The sequence below is a fragment of the Glycine max genome, chromosome 13 (assembly GCF_000004515.6).
Source record: "Glycine max cultivar Williams 82 chromosome 13, Glycine_max_v4.0, whole genome shotgun sequence".
Taxonomy (NCBI): domain Eukaryota; kingdom Viridiplantae; phylum Streptophyta; class Magnoliopsida; order Fabales; family Fabaceae; genus Glycine; species Glycine max.
Window position 1 is genome coordinate 17,336,679 of NC_038249.2, and position 20,380 is coordinate 17,357,058.

At 29.9% G+C, this 20,380-nt stretch overlaps 2 pseudogenes; both read right to left on the reverse strand.

Moving 5' to 3' along the window:
* Positions 1–15,951: 15,951 nt before the first annotated feature.
* Positions 15,952–18,391, reverse strand: LOC106795623 (probable protein phosphatase 2C 9; annotated as a pseudogene).
* Positions 18,392–18,684: 293 nt separating this feature from the next.
* Positions 18,685–19,244, reverse strand: LOC112998758 (uncharacterized; annotated as a pseudogene).
* Between the last annotated feature and the right edge of the window lie 1,136 nt (positions 19,245–20,380).

The following is a 20,380-nucleotide window of genomic DNA, read 5'->3' on the forward strand; positions in this document are numbered from 1 at the left end:
TTTCAATTAGTTTTAAATCTTTGGTTAAATTATAATGCCGATCTTGTTAACTTTTGAAATCCATGATTTTAGTCTTGTTAAATTTTAGTTGTAATATTTGATTTTCCTAATTTTATAAATTGGTGATTTTGATCCTCTTAAAAGATTATTTATTAATAATTATGATTAATTGAGTTATTAAGTTAATTAAAATCATTAAGTATTAAAAATTTCATATAAATTATTAATAACCTTAATTCTCCACAACATTATGTTTTTCTTTTCTCCACAAATATTTCTTTCATCTTCACTATTATCGCACCCAACCCTATTAGAATTAATAATTTTTTATTAAAATTTTATAATCATTGATAATTTTTATTTAACTTATAATTAATTTAATATCTCTAATAATCATACTTATTAGTAAATAATCTATCAAGAGACCAAAATATGTAACTTATAAAATTAGGGAGATCAAATGTTACCACTAAAATTTAAGGAGACCATAATTATGGATTTAAAAAATTAGGGAATCAAAATTGCAATTTAGCCTAAATCTTGATAATTAATTTTAAATTTTTAAAATAAAAATAAAATATCTTAAATAAAATACTAAAATTAATATTAAAAATGTTTAAAAATTTGTTTTATATTCTAAAGTCTTAAATTTAACGAATTTTATTAGTTAGACTACACAAGATCCCTTTTTACAAAGAATTATGTTTGAATTTATCCTTTATATATACTTTTGATTGAAACAATTAAGTCTGAAATTGTGAAGAGATATTAATTGCAAACCCTGCCGTTCTCTTTAGAATACCACATTTGTCTACGAGATATACACAAGAAAAATGATAAGAATATTCCTGTTATCTTTCTTTCTTCGTATTTGTTTGACCATTGTAGGAAAAAAAATTGTACGTCCGAGGAAATCTCATTGTAAACGTTTCCGAGAACTCGCTTTATTTTTTTAATACTTTAGACCATTTTGCATACACATATAACTCTTGTGTCATATGCGAAGTTATGAAGCAGAATAGTAACAAATTAAATGTATGGTTTTTAACAATCTCCTAAAAATGTAAGTTAATAGTGCCTAATATGGAAATTAATTAAAAAGGTAGGTTACACAAAATTCTAATTTTAATAAAGTCTTATAATTTTATTTTTTTATGTATAGCCAAAGCATAGAAATCAGTATTTGAAACATTCTACCTGTATATATATCACTGCTCATTGACTAACTTTCTCAACTAGATGCTTATTAAAATTTTGTTAATTAGTTCTGTTTGTGTTGATTATTATGATAATTGATCTAATCTAGTCAATCTTAGCTAGGTAGCATCCAAAATTACGAAAACATTTAACAAGATCTTTGGAATAAGATCATCACGCGGATATCACTATAAGGAATATGATATTGTGCTTACCTAAAATTGGACGCAATGTTGACATCGCCTAATAAGACTGACGCCAACGTTTCTTAGGTCAATGGGTGACTTCAACTTTGATGACTTATTAAAAGAGTAACAAATCACCCTTAGTCCTTCCTTTGGGAATTAGGTTCTAGCCATACAAACCAACAAGGACTTGCTATGACTTAATTTAAAGAATTCTTTTAGTAAACTTCTAAATTAAAATTTTCTCATAGTTTATGAACTTTAACTATTTTAGAAGTTTTTTATTTAACATTTTTAAAAGTTTAAATACGTAACATGATTTTAATTTAAACATGATTTTAATTTACGAGTAAAATTTTAATATAATATTTGAGATAGATTGGTGAATTTGAAATGATCTTTTATTGCAGACCAAACTTCAGTCAAATATCTACTATAACTTTGAAGCTCAAATCAAAGTTAATTTGTAGATGAAGAGTGTGTGGTTAGAGAGTTATTTATCCTAGGTTTGTTAGGCTTATAACTTATAGGATTTTTATTTGCTAGAGTGGTGTTTCTTATATGGTGAAATATGTAAGATGCTTTTAAAGTGAACACCGGCCTCGACTTGTATTTGTTGGACAAATAGTCTTAATTATCTTAAGAAAGAGAGGTTGAATTAAGATACAAAAACTATTATTAATTAAAATTTAACTATCTTTTTGGATTAACATTGCACCCTTAATATGAATTACTCAAAAGACAATTCAAAATAAATTTCTTTAAAACAAAAAATAAAAGAAGTTTAAAGGAAGAGAGAATGCAAACTCATTTTTTACTGGTTCAGCCACGCTCTGTGCCTACGTCCAGTCCTCAAGTAACTCGTTTGAGATTTTCACTATCTTATAAAAATCCTTTTACAAAGTCTAAATCACACAAAGACATCCTTCTCTTGTGTTTGGAAATCCTTACAACTTAAGAGACTCACAGTCTCTTGAACAACAAATGTTTGCTTTGAGTAAGAAGATATTTTCTCTCTTGAAAAGAAAAATATTACAAGATGAAGAACACACAAGAATCCTTGTAGATTTTGAAAGTATTTGCCCAAGACTTTCTTTTGAGAGGATAAGACACATTTTATTCAGAAAAATTCTAAGGAATTTCATATCCCAAGTACCTATTTATAGACCTTTGAAGACCATTCAAAAACTTCTTGAACAGTTGTGACTCTTGGGAGTTATTTTAAAAAATTTCTTACTGGTAATCGATTACATAAATGTGGTATTCGATTACACAGTTAGTTTCTAAAGAGTTGTGACTCTTCAGACTTGAAATTTGAATTTTCATGTCTAGTAATCGATTGCAGGCTTTTAAATTTTAAATTCAAATTTCTAAAAGTTGTTACAAATAGTTTAAACTTTTGGTAATCGGTTACATACCTTGTGTAATCGATTACAACTTTTTAAAATCAAATTCAAAATTTGTAAAACTGTTTCAGAAATCAATTTGGCCACTGGTAATCGATTACATCCTCTGGTAATCGATTACTAGAGAGAAAATATCATGTTTTTGAAATCTCAAAAAGCTTTTGTAAAATATCCTTTAGCCAAACCTATGTAGCATCAATTAAGGAATTCTTTCTAAGATCCTAGGAACTAAGTACATCGTTCTTCTTGAATTTTTGGATTCTTGACTTGAATCGCGCTCATCTTTGGCATCATCAAAATTTCATATCATATATGCTTCTACAACATTGTCTATTATTATTAACAAATTGCATTCATGATATCCTCTGTTTTGCATCTACACTGGAGCCTTGGTGCATGAGAGTATTCTTGAGCCATGAGAAGTGTTGAATGGTTAGATAATTGAGCTTGGCAGCATAGTTGCTCAAACTAGTTTGATCGATTGGATTGAAAATTGGTGGTAAAATCGATCTAAACTACTCATTGGATCGGATATGTAATCGATCTAATTTGAATTCATTTTTTATTCATTCAATCGATTCTGAGGTTGAACTGATGATTACACATCTTTTATTTCCCAAATTTGCTTGTGAACATTTTTTGTCTCAATTTTTTTAGCCAAATAAGTCCCTTTTATTTCTAAAATTAAGCAAATTTGATCCCTCCTTACCTACTAAAATACAAATTTCATCTAAAATATATAAAAAAACCTCAAACATTTCCTAATTCTAATTTCACATCTTATTTAAAATCTATCAAATTTTATCATCTTTCCATGAAATTTCATATCCCAATTCCATCGTAAAACACCAAATATTTGGATAAAAAGTAAAAGATTTAATGGTTTTACACAAAAAATTGATGAGGGACCAAATTAGCTAAATTTTATAACCAAGAGTTTTAACTAGCTTGACAAAAACTTGTGAGACCAATATCACACATAATATACATTAAAGAAATTAAAAGGGCAATTAAGTCCTAAAAGCATTAAGCATCAAGGTTACTTTTATTAGTATAGTATTTATTTAGTAAAATATAAATTATTAATATAGTCCTTATGAGTGTACTTAATAACATGAAGCGTTATATATATATATATATATATATATATATATATATATATATATATATATATATATATATATATATATATATATCAATATTTGATATACTAATATTATATTAATTATTTGTTAATATAATCCATCGTCAACAGTTAAATTTATATCGACAATTCAGTTTTATTAGTTAAAAATTAAACTAATGAAATCAAACGTTAACAGTTATTAAATGATATTTTTGTAGTAAAAATGATTTGATTTTATATTAGGAATATTTAAAATAACTTATTGATATTGAAAGTCTCACAAAGATTATAAATTAATTATTCATCAACCAATCAATATGCATATTAGCTTATAATTGAACTATCATGAATAGATGTGTAAATGGTTTGAAAATCTTGATGTAAAACTATCTGAGTTGTTTAAAATATCTATATTCGTAATCCATACGAGTAAAGGGGACATTAATAAAGGCAAGGGTTGAAATCTTATGTGGGTCCAAACAAATATAATCTTTGCGGGGCCCCCTTTCCCTACTGATCTTGAATTAGATCTTCTCTGAATTGCGAATCTGTTCCCATCAAGGGGTTTTTCTACTTTATAGGTATCACTGCGTTTGTTTGTTTAAAATCTCTTTCTTTGAGATTGAGTACGGGACCTGATTATTGTCTGCAACGTGTTTTCTCCTTCCATGTCTAAACCTAATCATAAGTCTGGCAGTAGGGCATTGTTCTAACATGAATTTGCACATTGAACCGTTTGATAACATAATCAAACTTCTAGATTACCTTCTTTCTCCCACCTTTATATCCATACTTTTTTCTTAATAATTTTAAGGATAAGGCATGTTTTTAGAACCTTTAAAATATATCCATACTTTCTGTCTCATTTCCTTTCAATTCTTATAATTTTTTTTATGAACTAGGTTTTTCTTTTGTAAAAAATTAATGGTTAATCTTTTAAGATACCGAGATTTATTTAAAGATTTATATCTTAATAAATATTTTTTCATACATAAGTTAGGATTTCAACTCATTACCATAAGTTTAAGGTACAAGATTATTGTTCTTGCCTAAATATGATATGATACTTTTACTCCTTGTAATGTTCTTCTTTTTAAGGTCTTATGTAGTGTTGGCTAAAGTGATCTATCGGAGGATAAAATAACTACAAAAGACACTCCGATGCATAAGTAAGGTTTCGGCCTAGAGCAATAAATGAGAATAAACAACAATTTACCTCGAAATTTTCACACTTTAATGGGCCTTGGACCTTATGGGCTTTTGTATCTGAGTACCATTTTAGGTAATCCAACTTTAACTATGATTGTGCTCTTTAACCATGATTCTTGGTATAAACAAGATGTCTTCATTGTTTTATCGTGTTTGGTTTGTTGATGCGACACTACTCCTTCGGTTGGCCGAATGGGTATTCAGTTATTTGAATGCTTAATTACAACCATATAGCGATATGGTCGAATACCCATCCGGTATACATGCCCCCAAGCCTTGAAGACTTTGTAGGACAAAGAGGCTTTTAGCAATATGGTCGAATACCCATCCATTTGTTTCGTAAGATTCCGCTACTTCAAAAATTCATCATTTTGGAGTGACTGATTTTTGAAGTGGTTGGTCAAATACCTATTTGGTATACCTTCCCCCAAGCCTCGAGGGATGCTTACAATGAAGGTACTTTTGAGTAGGGGTTTCTAGGTTCTTTATGAGGATGTGAATGGGTTACCTACTTGAGGGACACATTCTTTTACACGTTTTTTTTTCAACTTCTCCATACAACTGCTAAGGTAGTCGTTGGGGTTGGGAGGATTGAAGCATCATGTAATTTGATCCATTGATCTCAAATGATTTGGCGGCCAGTTTGAGTTATGGACCTGGGCCCTCATGGGCCAAGCTCTTGTAGCAGAAGCATTCAACTACTTCACCTTTGCACTTTTTGTCATTGTCTAAATCGTCTCTCGACCTAATAGTTGTTGGACAAGTGGTCTCAATAACTTAAGAAGGGGGGTAAATTAAGTTTAAAATTTTTCTCCATTAATCAAGTTCTAATTCCCTTTTTAAATATATATGTTCAAAATATTGAAGATGAAGATGACGATGCAAACTATTTGCCAAGCTCTTGTAGCAGAAGCATTCAACTACCTCACCTTTGCACTTTTTGTCATCGTCTAAATTGTCTCTCGACCTAATAGTTGTTGGACAAGTGGTCTCAATAACTTAAGAAGGGGGGTGAATTGAGTTTAAAATTTTTCTCCATTAATCAAGTTCTAATTCCCTTTTTAAATATATAAGTTCAAACTATTGAAGATGAAGATGACGATGCAAATTATTTCAACAATATTCTTCAAGTATGCAAGATAAAAATATGCGAGATAAAATAACCAAGATAGGGAAGAGAGAAATGCAAACTTGTTTTATCCTGATTCGGCAACTTCCTGTGCATACGTCTAATTCTCAAGCAACTCACTTGAGATTTTCCACTAACTTTGTAAAACTCTTTACAACTTCTGAACAACCTTGGGGTTCCTCTCCCTTGTGTTCAGGATTCTCACAAGTCAAGAGACAAACAGTCTCTTGATTACAACAACGTTTTTTAGAAAGTACAGAAGATTTTGTCTCCTTTTAGAGATGATGATACAAGTTGAAGATCGTAGAAGAATACTCAATTGATTTTCAAGTGTTTGACCAATGATTTGTTTTTGAAAGAACATGTCACTTAGGTTTTGATGGAAAACTCTAAAGATTTTCCTAGACAAGTCACATATTTATAGGTCCTTGGTGGCTGTTCAAAAGCTTTTGAAGAGATGTGACTTTTCAGAATATTTTTCAAAAATTCTCTCACCAGTAATCGATTACAACTTCTTGGTAATCGATTACACAATTATGTTTTGAAGGGTCATAACTTTTCAAAGTTAACTTTTGAAGTTTCGTCACTGGTGGTAATCGATTATAGTATTTGAAATTCAAATTTCAAAATCCTTCTAGAAACAATTTTTATGCAATCTGTCTTTAGTAATCGATTACAATACTTGGTAATTGATTACCAGTGTAAAAATACTTATTTTTGTGTTGGTAAAACATCTTTTAAAGCTTTATATAATCATTTGAAAATCAAGCTTTGAGGCCAAACCTTATTAACCAATGTGAGATTCTTTTAACACATAAACTAAATCTTTATCTAACTCTTGATCTTAGTTTCTTGATCTTGAGTTAAAGCTTGAAGCAACCTTGGTTTTTGACATCATCAAGACCTGTATACATACATTCACAATAGTGTTGTTTGGTGTTTCCACTTCCTTTTGTGTTGCAGGTGTGTTGTTTAATAGCTTTTGTGATTCATGAGTTCTTTGGGAAGCTTTTCGAGGGAGTTTAAGGGGCCAGGTTCTAAACTTGTAGTCGTGTTGGTTGACAACTTAGAGTTTATTGACCTTTTTTCAACATATACTGATTCGTCCTTCTTATCTAGTGTCGAGAAGGGGTCCGATGATGACTGAGTGTTGAGGAAGTGGTCAACAATGTTGATGATGTGAATAATGCTGCCGAGGGGGAGATGGAAGCATCATGTAGCCATATTGTGGAGGGAGGGCTGAAATGCTACCAAAAAGTCATTAAAGAAAATAAAGAGTTTTCGTCAATCAAGCTGTTGGGTTATACATTGGTAGATGGGGAGGTCAGGGTGTACTTTTCTAGGTTTGACGAGAAATTTAGTATCCAACACTTCCTTGATTACATCCTGGTATGTCTGATAGAGGAGGATGAGCTTTGTTTGGTAACACTGCAATTGTATCAAACCGATACTCATCCTCAAACAAATTTTGTATTTGTCAATAAAGGAAAAGAAAACAATGATTTTTTTTTCTATATGTATGACTGCATATACTTGAACCTTCATGTATCTTCGAATCTTGAATGTCGCCCCTTCTCAATTGCACCTGAATGGGTGGGTGGCCATTCAGGCATTATGCTTGTATACTTATACCAAGGTTACCCCTGGGTTGTTTTTCTATTTCTTTTGTTCTTGGCTGAAAATGATGGCGAGGTAGGTGTCCTAGGTTCGTCTTGCCTCTCGACCCTTGTTTTGGCTTAATTATAAATTTTGTCTCCCTATTTTGTCTATTACATTAAATCAATCTCCCTATTTTTAAATTCACAATTTGAGTCTTCATATATTTCAAAATACACTATATTAGTTCTCATGGCTAATTTTAACTGTTGACTACCGTTAAAATTTAAATGTTGACTAGATTAGAAAGTTGATCAATATTTTCTTAAAAAATAAAAACTTAAAAATATGCTTTAAGAAGAACTAAAACCATGGGATTTAAAGTAAGAAACACACTCTTTTACCACTATATCCAAGTGCTGATTTAAATATTTGGTGTAAAATATAATATTAATATAAGTTTTATGCAAAAATAGTTCAAAATTCAAATTTTATTCTTTTTTAATTTATTATATTTTTATAATCTTATATATTATCTTTTAAAATATAATATATATGATTAAATTCTATTTTCACATAAATTAGAATATGTATACTTATATAAGCTTTATTTTTATTTTTTATATTATATTTTTACAATCTTATGTATTTTTATCACACTATTCAAAACTTATTTTATAAAGTAAATATATAATATAAATTTCATCTTTAATGTATATTTTTTTAAGTTATAATTTCATAAAATGACACCATTTTATTATCTTTTTAATATTTATATATGTGATTTAATGACAATATTTTTTATTTATATTAAGATATTATTATTATTTATTATAATAGTATTTTTTTATTTATATTTAACTTTATTTAATCAGGTACAAGTTTTTTAAAGAATTAAATTATATAGCAAAGATACATAATTAAATAAAAGTACAGTATTTTTTATTTTTATAATATTTAGGAATGTAATTTATTGACATTATTTTTTTATTTATATTATAATAAATAAAGTGAATATCTTAATATAATAAAATATTATCACTAAATCACAAGTATTATTTTAAAAGATAAATATGATATATACAATAAAAATAAAACTTATATAAATATAAGTATTCTAATTTATGTGAAAATAGAATTTAATCTTATATATTATATTTTAAAAGATAATATATAAGATTATAAAAATATAATAAATTAAAAAAGAATAAAATTTAAATTTTGAACTATTTTCGCATAAAACTTATATTAATACTATATTTTGCACCAAATATTTAAATGATCACTTGAGTGTAATGATAAAAGAGTGTGTTTTTTATTTTAAGAATTATGATTTTAGTTCTTCCTTAAACATACTTATTTTTTAAGAAAATATTTGTCAACTTTCTAGTCAATAAGACAATATATTTTAATATATAATGAGACTCAAATGGTGAATTAAAAAACAAATGATCAATTTAGTGTAATAGACAAAATAGAAAGATAAATTTGATAGCTAAGCATAAAAATTTTAAGACTAGGTTTTTAAAGTTATCATAAGGCCAATTCTTGGAAGGGTTCATTTTTTTTTTTTTATAAGGATGAAAATGTATTGTTTCCATTTTACTAGGTTGAGGTGCCACGTCATATAACGAGTATCCCATAAGGATTTCTTGATCAAAGGAAGAGGAACAGGAGAACCTAGCCTTCCTCGAGACCCTTCCTTGGCAGCTTCCCGCCAAACGTTTGGTTGCTTTATTTAAATCTCTTGACCCTATAAAAGACCCGGAGGGTAAGCTTGTAATCTTTTTGCACTTGTTTGGGCTCTGATTTTTGTATTTTGATCAAGTGTTTTCTTTTTCTTACATTAATACATTAGTCTTTTGCTATCAGGAGACCTCCTGACATTGTTCTTTCTTGGAACAATTATTATTGCTTCTCTAAATCAATCACATTCATTAGATTATAGTCGGTATCCTTATTTTCTTTGAAGAAAAGACAGCGTGCGCCTTTAGGCTTTCAATGTGAACATATTCAAAATGAATTGAATGAATCTTTGTGTGATTGATCAAAGACATTTCCATATCTAATTAATCCTTTTTGTTTTGGTATGTATAATTGAAAATTTAACCACGAAATTAAGAAAATGGACAAATAACATCACCTAACTGATGACAATCGTGCATGCCATTTCCTACTTTATTTCAAATCACTAAGCCCCACTCCATAGAGACAAATTGATCGATCTACTTTATCAAGTTACGCATGATCCTTTGAAGATCTTGTGTTTGAAACTTAATTTGACGAAGCCCACCAGAGTTGAAGCTCCCATAAGAAAGACACATGTTTTGATGTGTTGCTTTAATTTGAAACCTAGCGAATTATAAAAGCAAAAGATGTAAAGTAAACCAATAGAAAAACCCCAATGGATGAGGAGGTACCCTTCTCGTAAATTTGATTACTTTGGAGTTTGCTGAGTTCGGAAAAATGGTCAGCCTCGGAAGGCACATGCATGCGTGGAACATATGTTTGCGTCCTCCAAATTCATAGTAGCATATCAATATGAGAGGAGAAGAAAAAAAAATCATTAATTATTTTCTCATCTCCATGTGGAAGTTACAATTTATTTGAGTTTTTAAATTTATAAAATATTCGCATTGAATAAATATAAATATAGCTTTTAATGTTAAAAATAAAATTGTCATTAATTGATGAGAATGCCAAATATTGGGAAATGACTGTGTATGTACCTTTGACTCTATTAAGGCTCAAGTTAAAGCTGATTTTATTTATGTTTTTGCGTAAAACCCCTTGTCTATTTCTGTATTAAAACCTAAAAGTGTAGTATAGAGCTGTACTACGTTATTAATAAATAAATGTATCATATCTTTTTTGAGAGGAAAATGTATAATATCTTAAGAGATTTATATTAAATATAAATACATTAATTTTAGATTTTCAAATTAGTAAATTAAAGAACAAAAAATTTTGCTAAAAAAAGAATTAAACAAGGTTAAGATTAAAACAAAAACCTATTTTTTTTCATCTTTCTACCCTCAAGCTTCTTTTATCACTCGTGTTCTTCCTTGCCTCCATTGAAGATACCCCAATCAGTTTCATTCTTTTCACTTTTTATTGTCAATTTGTTTAATAATGTCATCACTGTTATTCTCAGAAAATTAGTACTAGTGTCTAGTAATCAAACATGCATTCACAAAGTAAGAATTAATTAATAAATAGTAATTGACGCTTTTAGCAAGTAACGTTCATATTACTTCTAAAATTTTGTTTTCAGAAAATTCGTAAAACATGACGCCAATATATACTTAAAAAATTGGTGTACACAAAAAAAATATTAAGATATTGATGCTTGGCAAGATTCATGTGAATGACTAGGAAGCAAATTAAGACAGTTTAAATATTGAAAACTTTTCAGTGAGATTAATTCTTGCATGGAAGGAATCGTCGAGGTGTAAATTTTTATGTTAGGCCGGCATGAATTACTCAAACATGTTTGTGCTGCACTTTTTGATTGATAATTTTAAGTTTAAAATATATTTTTGATTCTCATAAATATATAAAAATATTTAAAATTTATTTTTGTAAAATTTTTAATATGTTATTTGACCTCTTAAAATGTATTATTTTTTTTACATGGATGGAAGTTCGGAAAAATTCATTTAAATATTGAAAACTTTTTCTTTGATTGATAATTCTAAGTTTAAAATATATTTTTATCCTCATAAATATAAATATATGAAAATATTTGAAATTTATCCTTATAAAATTTTTAATATGTTGTTTGATCTTACAAAAATAAAATATATCATTTTTTGATATAGATGGAAATTTAAATAAATCCAAACCTATTTATGATGATGACCTTTTAACATATATAAAATGTGATTTTTTTACCTCACTTATATATATAAATGATGTAAAAAAGTCATACACATAGGTCAAGATGTCATCTAAACCTTGTTATCAGAAAAAAAAAACATATTTCAATTTTATACGAATAAAAAAATATATTAAAAATTTTACAACAAAAAATTCTAAATATTTTTATATTTAAAGACTAAAAGTATATATTTTAACTAAATTTTAATTAATATTAATTTTTGTTAGTAGAAGAAATAGAACCTAATCCATCAATTTCCCTCTTTTCAACCCACCTTATATCTTTGTGGCCTTTCTTTCTTAATTGTTATTGATTTTTGTTTTTTAATTTCTAATATTTAGACATGTTAAATTATATGGTTAGTGGTTCAAAACGCCGCCTTCAAGTACATTGAAGTACAGGAATGACAAGCGTATGGGTGCTTGACTGATGACGACTTCCACAATCCACATAAATGACAATTCACAAGCATATAGTAATTTAAACGGCCAACGGCTTAACTAGGCATATTGGCTGGAAAAAACTCAAATTAGTTTGGTGCTATATATGCTTTGTATCTTAATTTTATAATAGCATATGAAACAAAGAAAGCACAAATAAGTTCTTCATTTGAGTACACATATTAATTTCTTTTAACGTAATAACCTCCGTCTAATGAGTTTTTACGCTTTTCTATGCATCAAACATGAGAGCAAGAAATTGAAGCTTTTTTGCTCAACGGAAAACTAACATGTTTTCAAACACACTATAAGTCTTTAAAATTAGTCTTCTTTTTTATTTTAGACCCTAATTCAGGGACCGATGAAATCATTATAACATTTGTATATATAGAGATCAAAATGAAAAAAAAAAACATTAGAGACTTAAATGAAAACCTAAAAAAATTCTGAAACTTATTTTATTTTTTTTTTAGTTTCAAAGATTAATGAGTAGGGAAATCACTACTAAAACAATAGCATTTCATGACACTCTATCGACGATGATTCCTAAAAAATCGTCATAAAAAAATATGGTGACAATATCATAATTAAAATGAAATGGATGACGTCGGTTTTAATAAAACCACCTTTATTTATTGCATTCAACGACGTTTTTTAGAAAACTGTTGTTGGAGAATTCTAATTTCAAAACTATGCTCATCTTCCTCACTCTCTTGCCTATCTTCTTTGAACCTCTTGTACTCTTGCCATCGCCTCTCGTACTTATGCCCTTGCCTTCGTATGCCATCATCTTCGTTTCCCCTCACCATCACTGTCCATTGTTCTCGACCTCGTCATCGCATAGATCTATCACATTTGGCTTTTCATCCCAATTAGAGAAAGCTAGGGTTCGCATGATTTTTCGCTTTCTTCTCGTCGAAGCTTGTCAAGGCAAAAAAGCAGGAGAAATGCTGTGTCATTTTTCGTAGCGACATGTTGCGTTCTTAAACCCTCATTTTCATTGCGCAAAAAAGAAAACCAAAGAAGTAAAACCCCAACTTCCCTTTCACCTATGTCCTCACTTGAAGAACAAAACGCGTTGTCTCATTTCTTTCCACATCGCTATCACAACAACAACGCCGAGAAGAGAACCTTTTCAATCGAAAAATGGACACTGGTAATGGTTCCAGAGACGCCAAACTCGACAACACACCAATGCAAATGGATTTGGATTCTACCGCTCAAGTACCAACACGGTTCTCTCTTTCCACTTTTTTCTTTGTTCTCTCTTAGGAAACAAAATACTAGGCTCGTAGGATAGTTAAATTGTTCTTCTATAAAGGATTAACCCTAACTATGTTCATTTATTTTGATGAGATTTTTTTATGCTCATTCTTTGGTTTGGTTCGATTTTGAAGGCAAAAGACAAAGAAAAGGAGGAACTCAACGAGAATATGAACATTTTGGCTAAAACAAAAACATGCATATACTAATTTGTACATTTCGGAAAATGATTGATCCCTACTAAGTGATAATTATCATGGGATTCATGATTGATGATGATGCTGTATTTATAATCAGGAGGCTTTGTAGGAACATGAATTTATGATTTTGGTGGGCAAATTATGCATTGCATGTGTAGATATGTGATTTGTGAACGAGTGTTTTGGTATCATGGTAGTGTACACTACTTGAAAAACACTATACTAAGTTGGTTTATTTTGACTTTTTACGACGATTATGAACTGTCGTCAAAACACACGTCGTAAATGAATCATTAGTCTACAACAACGATTTCATAACCATTTTAATATGTCAAGCAATCTAAGACGATTATTTTAATAATCATCATAGAATCATATACATACTAAGACGGTTGTACCAAAAAACCATCTTAGATTTTTTAATTTTTTTTCATGTTAAATTTTTTCCCCAGGTATTTTACAATTATTTAAACAACAGTTACCATTTAAAAACTAGAAACATTATAATTTTCTCCTAGCTTGATGGAACAACCTTCATCGTGCATGTGAAGAACTAATTGTTATTTTCATTATATGCAAATAACAACCTTCGTACAAATAAGGCATATTGCCTATAAATAAAAAAGAAGGTTGAGAGAGAAATCATCTTACCATTTGAGAAAGGATTAAACTCTTACAGAGTAGGGACTAGTCTTCAGTGCTTTCATATGAGACAAAGGGAAGAGCTATATATGTTCAAAAAGAACCACATTGCTTCCATATATGTTTAAATCATTCAAGAAAGGAGTACAAGGTTTGATTGAGGAGTTATGCAAAATTTGACACTTGCATATGAGATAACACTTTCGTGAGAGGCACAAAACAATCACAATATTTTAAAAAAAACAGGAAATTTTTTGTGTCTAGTGTTTTCTCTTCACTTAATGGCATTCATAATTGAGGACCAAAGAAAAGGGAAATATGTATTGAATCTAAAGTGTTTGAGGTCTTAATTAGAACGTATATAATAAAATTCTGAATTTCTGATAAACTCATTAAAGGAATATACGGTGAAAAATTTGTGGCACATACCTCTTCCTCGGATTTTGATTTTGCATTTGAGTTAGGCGAGTCAGAGACTAGAGGTTTTGATCTCTCTGTGATGGACGGAGTTGAAGCAGGGCTGAGACTGGTTGAACTAATATAAGGAGGTGTACTTTGAGTACCAACATCTCTTGTCATTCCCTATTTCTTCTTTTCTACATAGAGAGATACAATGTAGAATTGGGAAGTAACTTGAACTATGTCCTTGCAAGCAAAAAGGAAATAAAGAACATGGCTTGCTAATTAAGTGTGTGGACCTCAATTGGGAAATTGAAGAGCCACTTCTTCTTATGGGAAGAGCCACTAACACAAAATTTGATAATGATTATTTTCATAAGAAATTACAATTAGTTTTTAATTTTTTTATTATCTAAAAAACTTATTTAATGATTCAATAAATAAGTGTTTTTAGTAATTTTTTAAAATGTTACTCGAAGTAACTTTTTAAAATGTTAATTTATTTTATTTTATTTTTAACATATTTATTATTTTCATTATTGTCATTTATAAGTAAATCACAATTTTATTGATTTTTTGTCATTTTATATTTTTTTAACTATTTCAATAATTAATTTTATCGAATACTTATTATTTAATAAATTAGTTTTTGTAACTTTCAGATATCGACTTTCAGCTACTAGATAATTTTTTTAGCTTTCAATTAACCTTTTAGCTTCCAACTAATCTTTTAGTTAATTTCGTCGAATATAACCAAAATATAAAAGATATAAACACATTACTTTTTTTTAAAAAAAAATAGTTTAAGGTATGTTATTTATCATAAGTTTTTTTAAGTTTGACTTCATCTTTTTAAAAGTATGATTTAATCTTTTAGTCTAGCTGAACATTTATTTCGTATTAAAAGCTTTTTAATATAGATTTGACTTCTCTCTTTTTTCTATTATTAAGGTTTGACATATCTCTAAATGCACTAAGCGACTAATAAGTCAATGAAAAGAAAAAGCATATGTAAAATAAATTATAAATTATGAAAATGAAAATTATAATTAAAGTTACTCAAAACATGAAATAACGGTAAAAATACGTAGGTTAGATTTATAAGTGTCAAGCATAAATCTTTTATATGCTATAAGTTTAAGGTCTAATCTAACTTTTGTAACAACTTATTTAAAAGTCTCTTTTACAATAGTGTAAACGTATTTTTATGTATAAAGTACAATATCATGCCTAGTCAATTGTTTAAGGTAAGCTATGACCATAGCTACCAATGAGCTTATTTGGATAAAACAATTACTTCAAAAATTAAAATTCTGGGAACATTTAAGATACGTATGAAATCTCATAGTATGAAAAGATAAATCAGTGTTGAAACATCTAAAGCAACAACTCATAGAACACATGGTTAATTAAAGAACCTGGCATGTTTGAGACAAAGCCGCCTCTGGTCTCAATGCTGCCCCGCTCAATATTGGGTTCATGATCAATTGACATCTGTCCAGCCACCCCTCCCCTTGAAACAACAGTTCATGAATCTCCAACATTGGCTACCCATAATTTTTTATTATTTATGAGAATTGCAGTTACTGCCTGTGAGAAAGAATTTCCTGATTTGTTGTCTCATATGCATTAGAAATGGACATGAATGGATCATTCCAGAAGTCCTCCTGGGTAATGACTCACAAATTCGCAATCATAAACATAATTACAGCAAAAGTCATTATAACAAGTATAATAAGCCAAATTTACCATTACGCATCCTTTCAAAGTTCTTTTGCAAGGACAGAGATCTTACCAACCTCTTCAAGATATTAAAACTAAAATGACTTATCCTTTTATGTGGTTGATATTGCAAAAAAAAAAAAGTATGTGAAGTTGAGAACAGAAAGATAATTGTCATGCTATATAAAACAGATGAGATCATGGTAATAAATGCATATCTTTGGTTTGATTCAACAACTCACTTCCTTCAAGATGTTAGAAAACATATGCTTTTGTAAATAGGCCGGTACACTGTCACCCAGGTGTCCATCATATATAGCAAAAAGCCCAAGCTCTCGCCCTTTGAACTGGACAAATTTTGCTACGTGATAGTCCTCCATCGGGTGGTTTGCTTTACCTTTAACTAGGCTATAACCATACTTGACTGAGGAATGATTGCTATTGCCTTTGCCAGAGTTACATGAAGAACGTCCTCCAACCACCTAAAGATAGAGAATTTAAAATACAATAACAGAGAATATATTGGTCTTGTCTTTTTTTAACATATTTCAATAATATATATTGAAGGAAAGAAAAGTTTTACATCCGTGATAACCAAAAGAAAATATAAGTAGGAACATATCACTAAGACAAAGTCAGAAACAAAATTAATGATCTCATATTCACTAGGTTGACTTGAACCAACTTGTTTTCAGGTTAACTTAAAAAAAACTAAAGTCATTTTTAGGCCTTCACTTAATAGCTTAAGCTTTTAGGAGAGTTAATTGACATGGCGATCATCTCTGATAATCTGACTGCATCACTATATCTGCTGTTGAGTCAAAGAATCTGACACTCTTATTGTTTGATAACATTTGTATTATCCAATTGGTTGCACTTCTCCACCTTGTAATGGACTTGTTTGGGTCTTATTCCTACAATGGTTGCACTTCTCCACCTTGTAATGGACTTGTTAAGTACATGTACATCCAAAAACAAGGAAAGAAAATCCTTGTACTATAGGAAAATTCTTGAAGACCTCACTATTCTTTATAACTAAATGCCTGCATGAAGTAAAGAAGGCATGTGCATTTTCTAAAACCATTGTTATGCCTCTACTCAAAAGCTTAAGCTTTTAGAAGAGTTGGTTCTAGACAACTGTTATTACATAAAAACAATCAATATACAAAACATTTTTCATCAAGTAAGATTATGAAAATAAAATTTGGAAAAGTCTCAAACCATGTCAATTCACAAGCACAACACCAGAACTTAATTCTCAACTCTCAAGCAGTCATTAAGCACATGACATCATTACATGGAGATTGATTATTTCCTATATAAAAAGAGAAGCAAAAAAGAAAAAGGAAAAAAGAAAATATTACAAAGGGAGAGAATTAATGGTCTGGACTCCTTGCAATAGGAACTAAAGTGAAGGCACACCAGAAAACAACTGCATACCTGAGGATACTTGTTTTCTTCCTTAAAGCCAGTAGATTTGTGTACAGTTTTATACCACCAAGGGGCCCATAAGCCATCTATTGGTTTTGGACATGCTTCCCAACTGGAAAATTGACATTAAATGTCACATTTTATTATGTTGAAGTTGTACCTAAACATCCAACAAATCATAACCATAATAATCCTATTTAATAAGCATCACAACAGAAAAATACAAGATAACACAAAACCACTTGACTGGTTCATTCAAGGTTGGCCAAGAATAAAACAAATAAATATTTTCTATTAGTTTTTATAAAGAAAAAAGATTCCATATATTAAAAAAAAAACATCATATGTTTGCAAAGATGTCTAAAATATAACTCTCATTTAATTTTTTTTTTAAATATCTTAAAGTTTGTTTTAAGCCTTATTTATTATTGGACCAGTTCTCTGTTCATCTAACTCGTAACCCCATCAAACAGTCTATGCTACAACTACTGGGACTCATACATAGATGCTACTGGCCGCAAAGTCCACAGAAGTGATTCCAACTGAGAATTGGAGCTCGTCCTCATCGCGATTCGCGAGTGATTATCACAAACTCACAATGTTTAAAACAAAACTATCACTTCAATCCCTTTTAAACCGGACATTTTTTCCTTTTTGATAACACACGTTATGATGACCTTAAAACTCGTAAGATTCTATCGCAACCGTGCAAGTATAATAAAATCAAAAATACTTTGAATTTGCCGGTGTAGCTGTCTAACTAAGGAAGAAGGCCCTATCAAGGAAGTCATACTATTGAAGGACAAACATTATATGCAGTTTTTTTTTAACTTAAAAAGCATAAAAAAGAAGATGATGATGATAGATACTAGATAGATCTATAGTTTGCAACCAAACCCAATAATTCAATCAACAATTGAATCACAAAAAAAGTGTAATTAAATTGAGGAAACGGAAACGTCACTGTTTAAGGGTAGTGGTTTGCAATCGAAACTACAACCACACTGGGGGCTTTCGAGGAAATTCTCGATGTCAAAATCAGTGGAAGTGATTCCGACAGAGAAGTAAAAATCGTTCCCCTGACGATAGACCTTGACGATGTTGAGCCAAAGGAGCAATATTTTGACAGTGACACCTTTGAGATTATAGAGCCTGCCCTTGGAGATGACACCCGTGATGGTTCATTTGTACTTGAGCATGTAGGCTTCTATGTCGAGGCTGCACACTCCTTGGAAATACACTGTGAACTCGTCGTTGTCTTTGTTAAGCGAATACCCTATGGCTCCCTTGGGAAGAAGACCCAACGGGAACCCGTACTCCATCATAACATCGTACGCTGATAGCTTCTACGGTTGGCTTTAACGCACATGATGTCGTGAAAGACACCATCAGGATCCATAGGAATCTAATTGAAGACATCACCGCCTCTCTCTCTGGCACGAGGGAGATGGCAGAGGCCTTAGGAGCGACGACGAGCTTCGTGTTAGGGTTGCTGCTGGTTGTGTTTTGTATAATATATTTTATTAATTTAAAGGAAAAATGAAATAAATAAAATAATTAAAAATTTTATAACATCAATCAAAGGCAGTTTTTTAAAACTGTAGTAGTTAGGTCGACTAACAAAGACGGTTTTTATAAAACCGCCTTCATAACGTTCACATCGAAGGCGGTTTCATAAAAACCATCGTAACTAGATTAAAAAAGTTTGCTTTATTTTCAAAAATGTCACCGTATCATTTACTACATCAGTTTTTATATAACCGATGTAGATATGCATGACAACGTAAAAAGGAACTTTTCTAGTAGTGGTATTGTAACTTCAGTTGGAGCTTGTATCTTATATTATGCATTTGTATGGATGTATAGTTCAAGATTCTAGTTCTTCGTGTTATGTGATATACTGCAACATTCTATTTTGCTCTTTTTTAATTCACACTTCTTGTGCTATATATATGTGTGTGTCATTTTGTTGGTCGACCAATAAATAAACAAAAACATGCTTATACTTTTCGTGAACCATAATTTATCTTCTTGCTTGTTTCAACATTTTAAATGTATTTTTTATTGCCATGCATTCAACAAAAGCACTGCTATTGGGATTCCAACATTATATTCTGACTCTTGTCATGATCGTTCTGATTCCAACTATGATTGTTCCTGAAATGGGTAGACGCCATCTAAGCAACTTTTTTCTTCCATTTATTTTCTTTTTCAAATTTTTAAATGTTGTGAGTAAACTGAAAATCATTAATTCAATGTAGGCTGAGAAGGCCAAGGTGATACATAATTTGTTGTTTGTTTTTGGATTAAGCACATTTCTCCAAACTTGGTTTGGAACACGATTGCCAACTATAGTTGTTGGTTCATACAATTGCATAATACCCACAATGTCAATTGTCCATGCCAAGAGATACAATAAATATAGAGGTCCTTATGAGGTCAAGGAGACTATCTTTTATGCTATTATAATTGCTTATGGATAAGCTTATCTTATAGCAGAAAATAAGAAGGAAAAATGAAATAAAACTTCTTTCACAAGCTAAAAATAACTTATG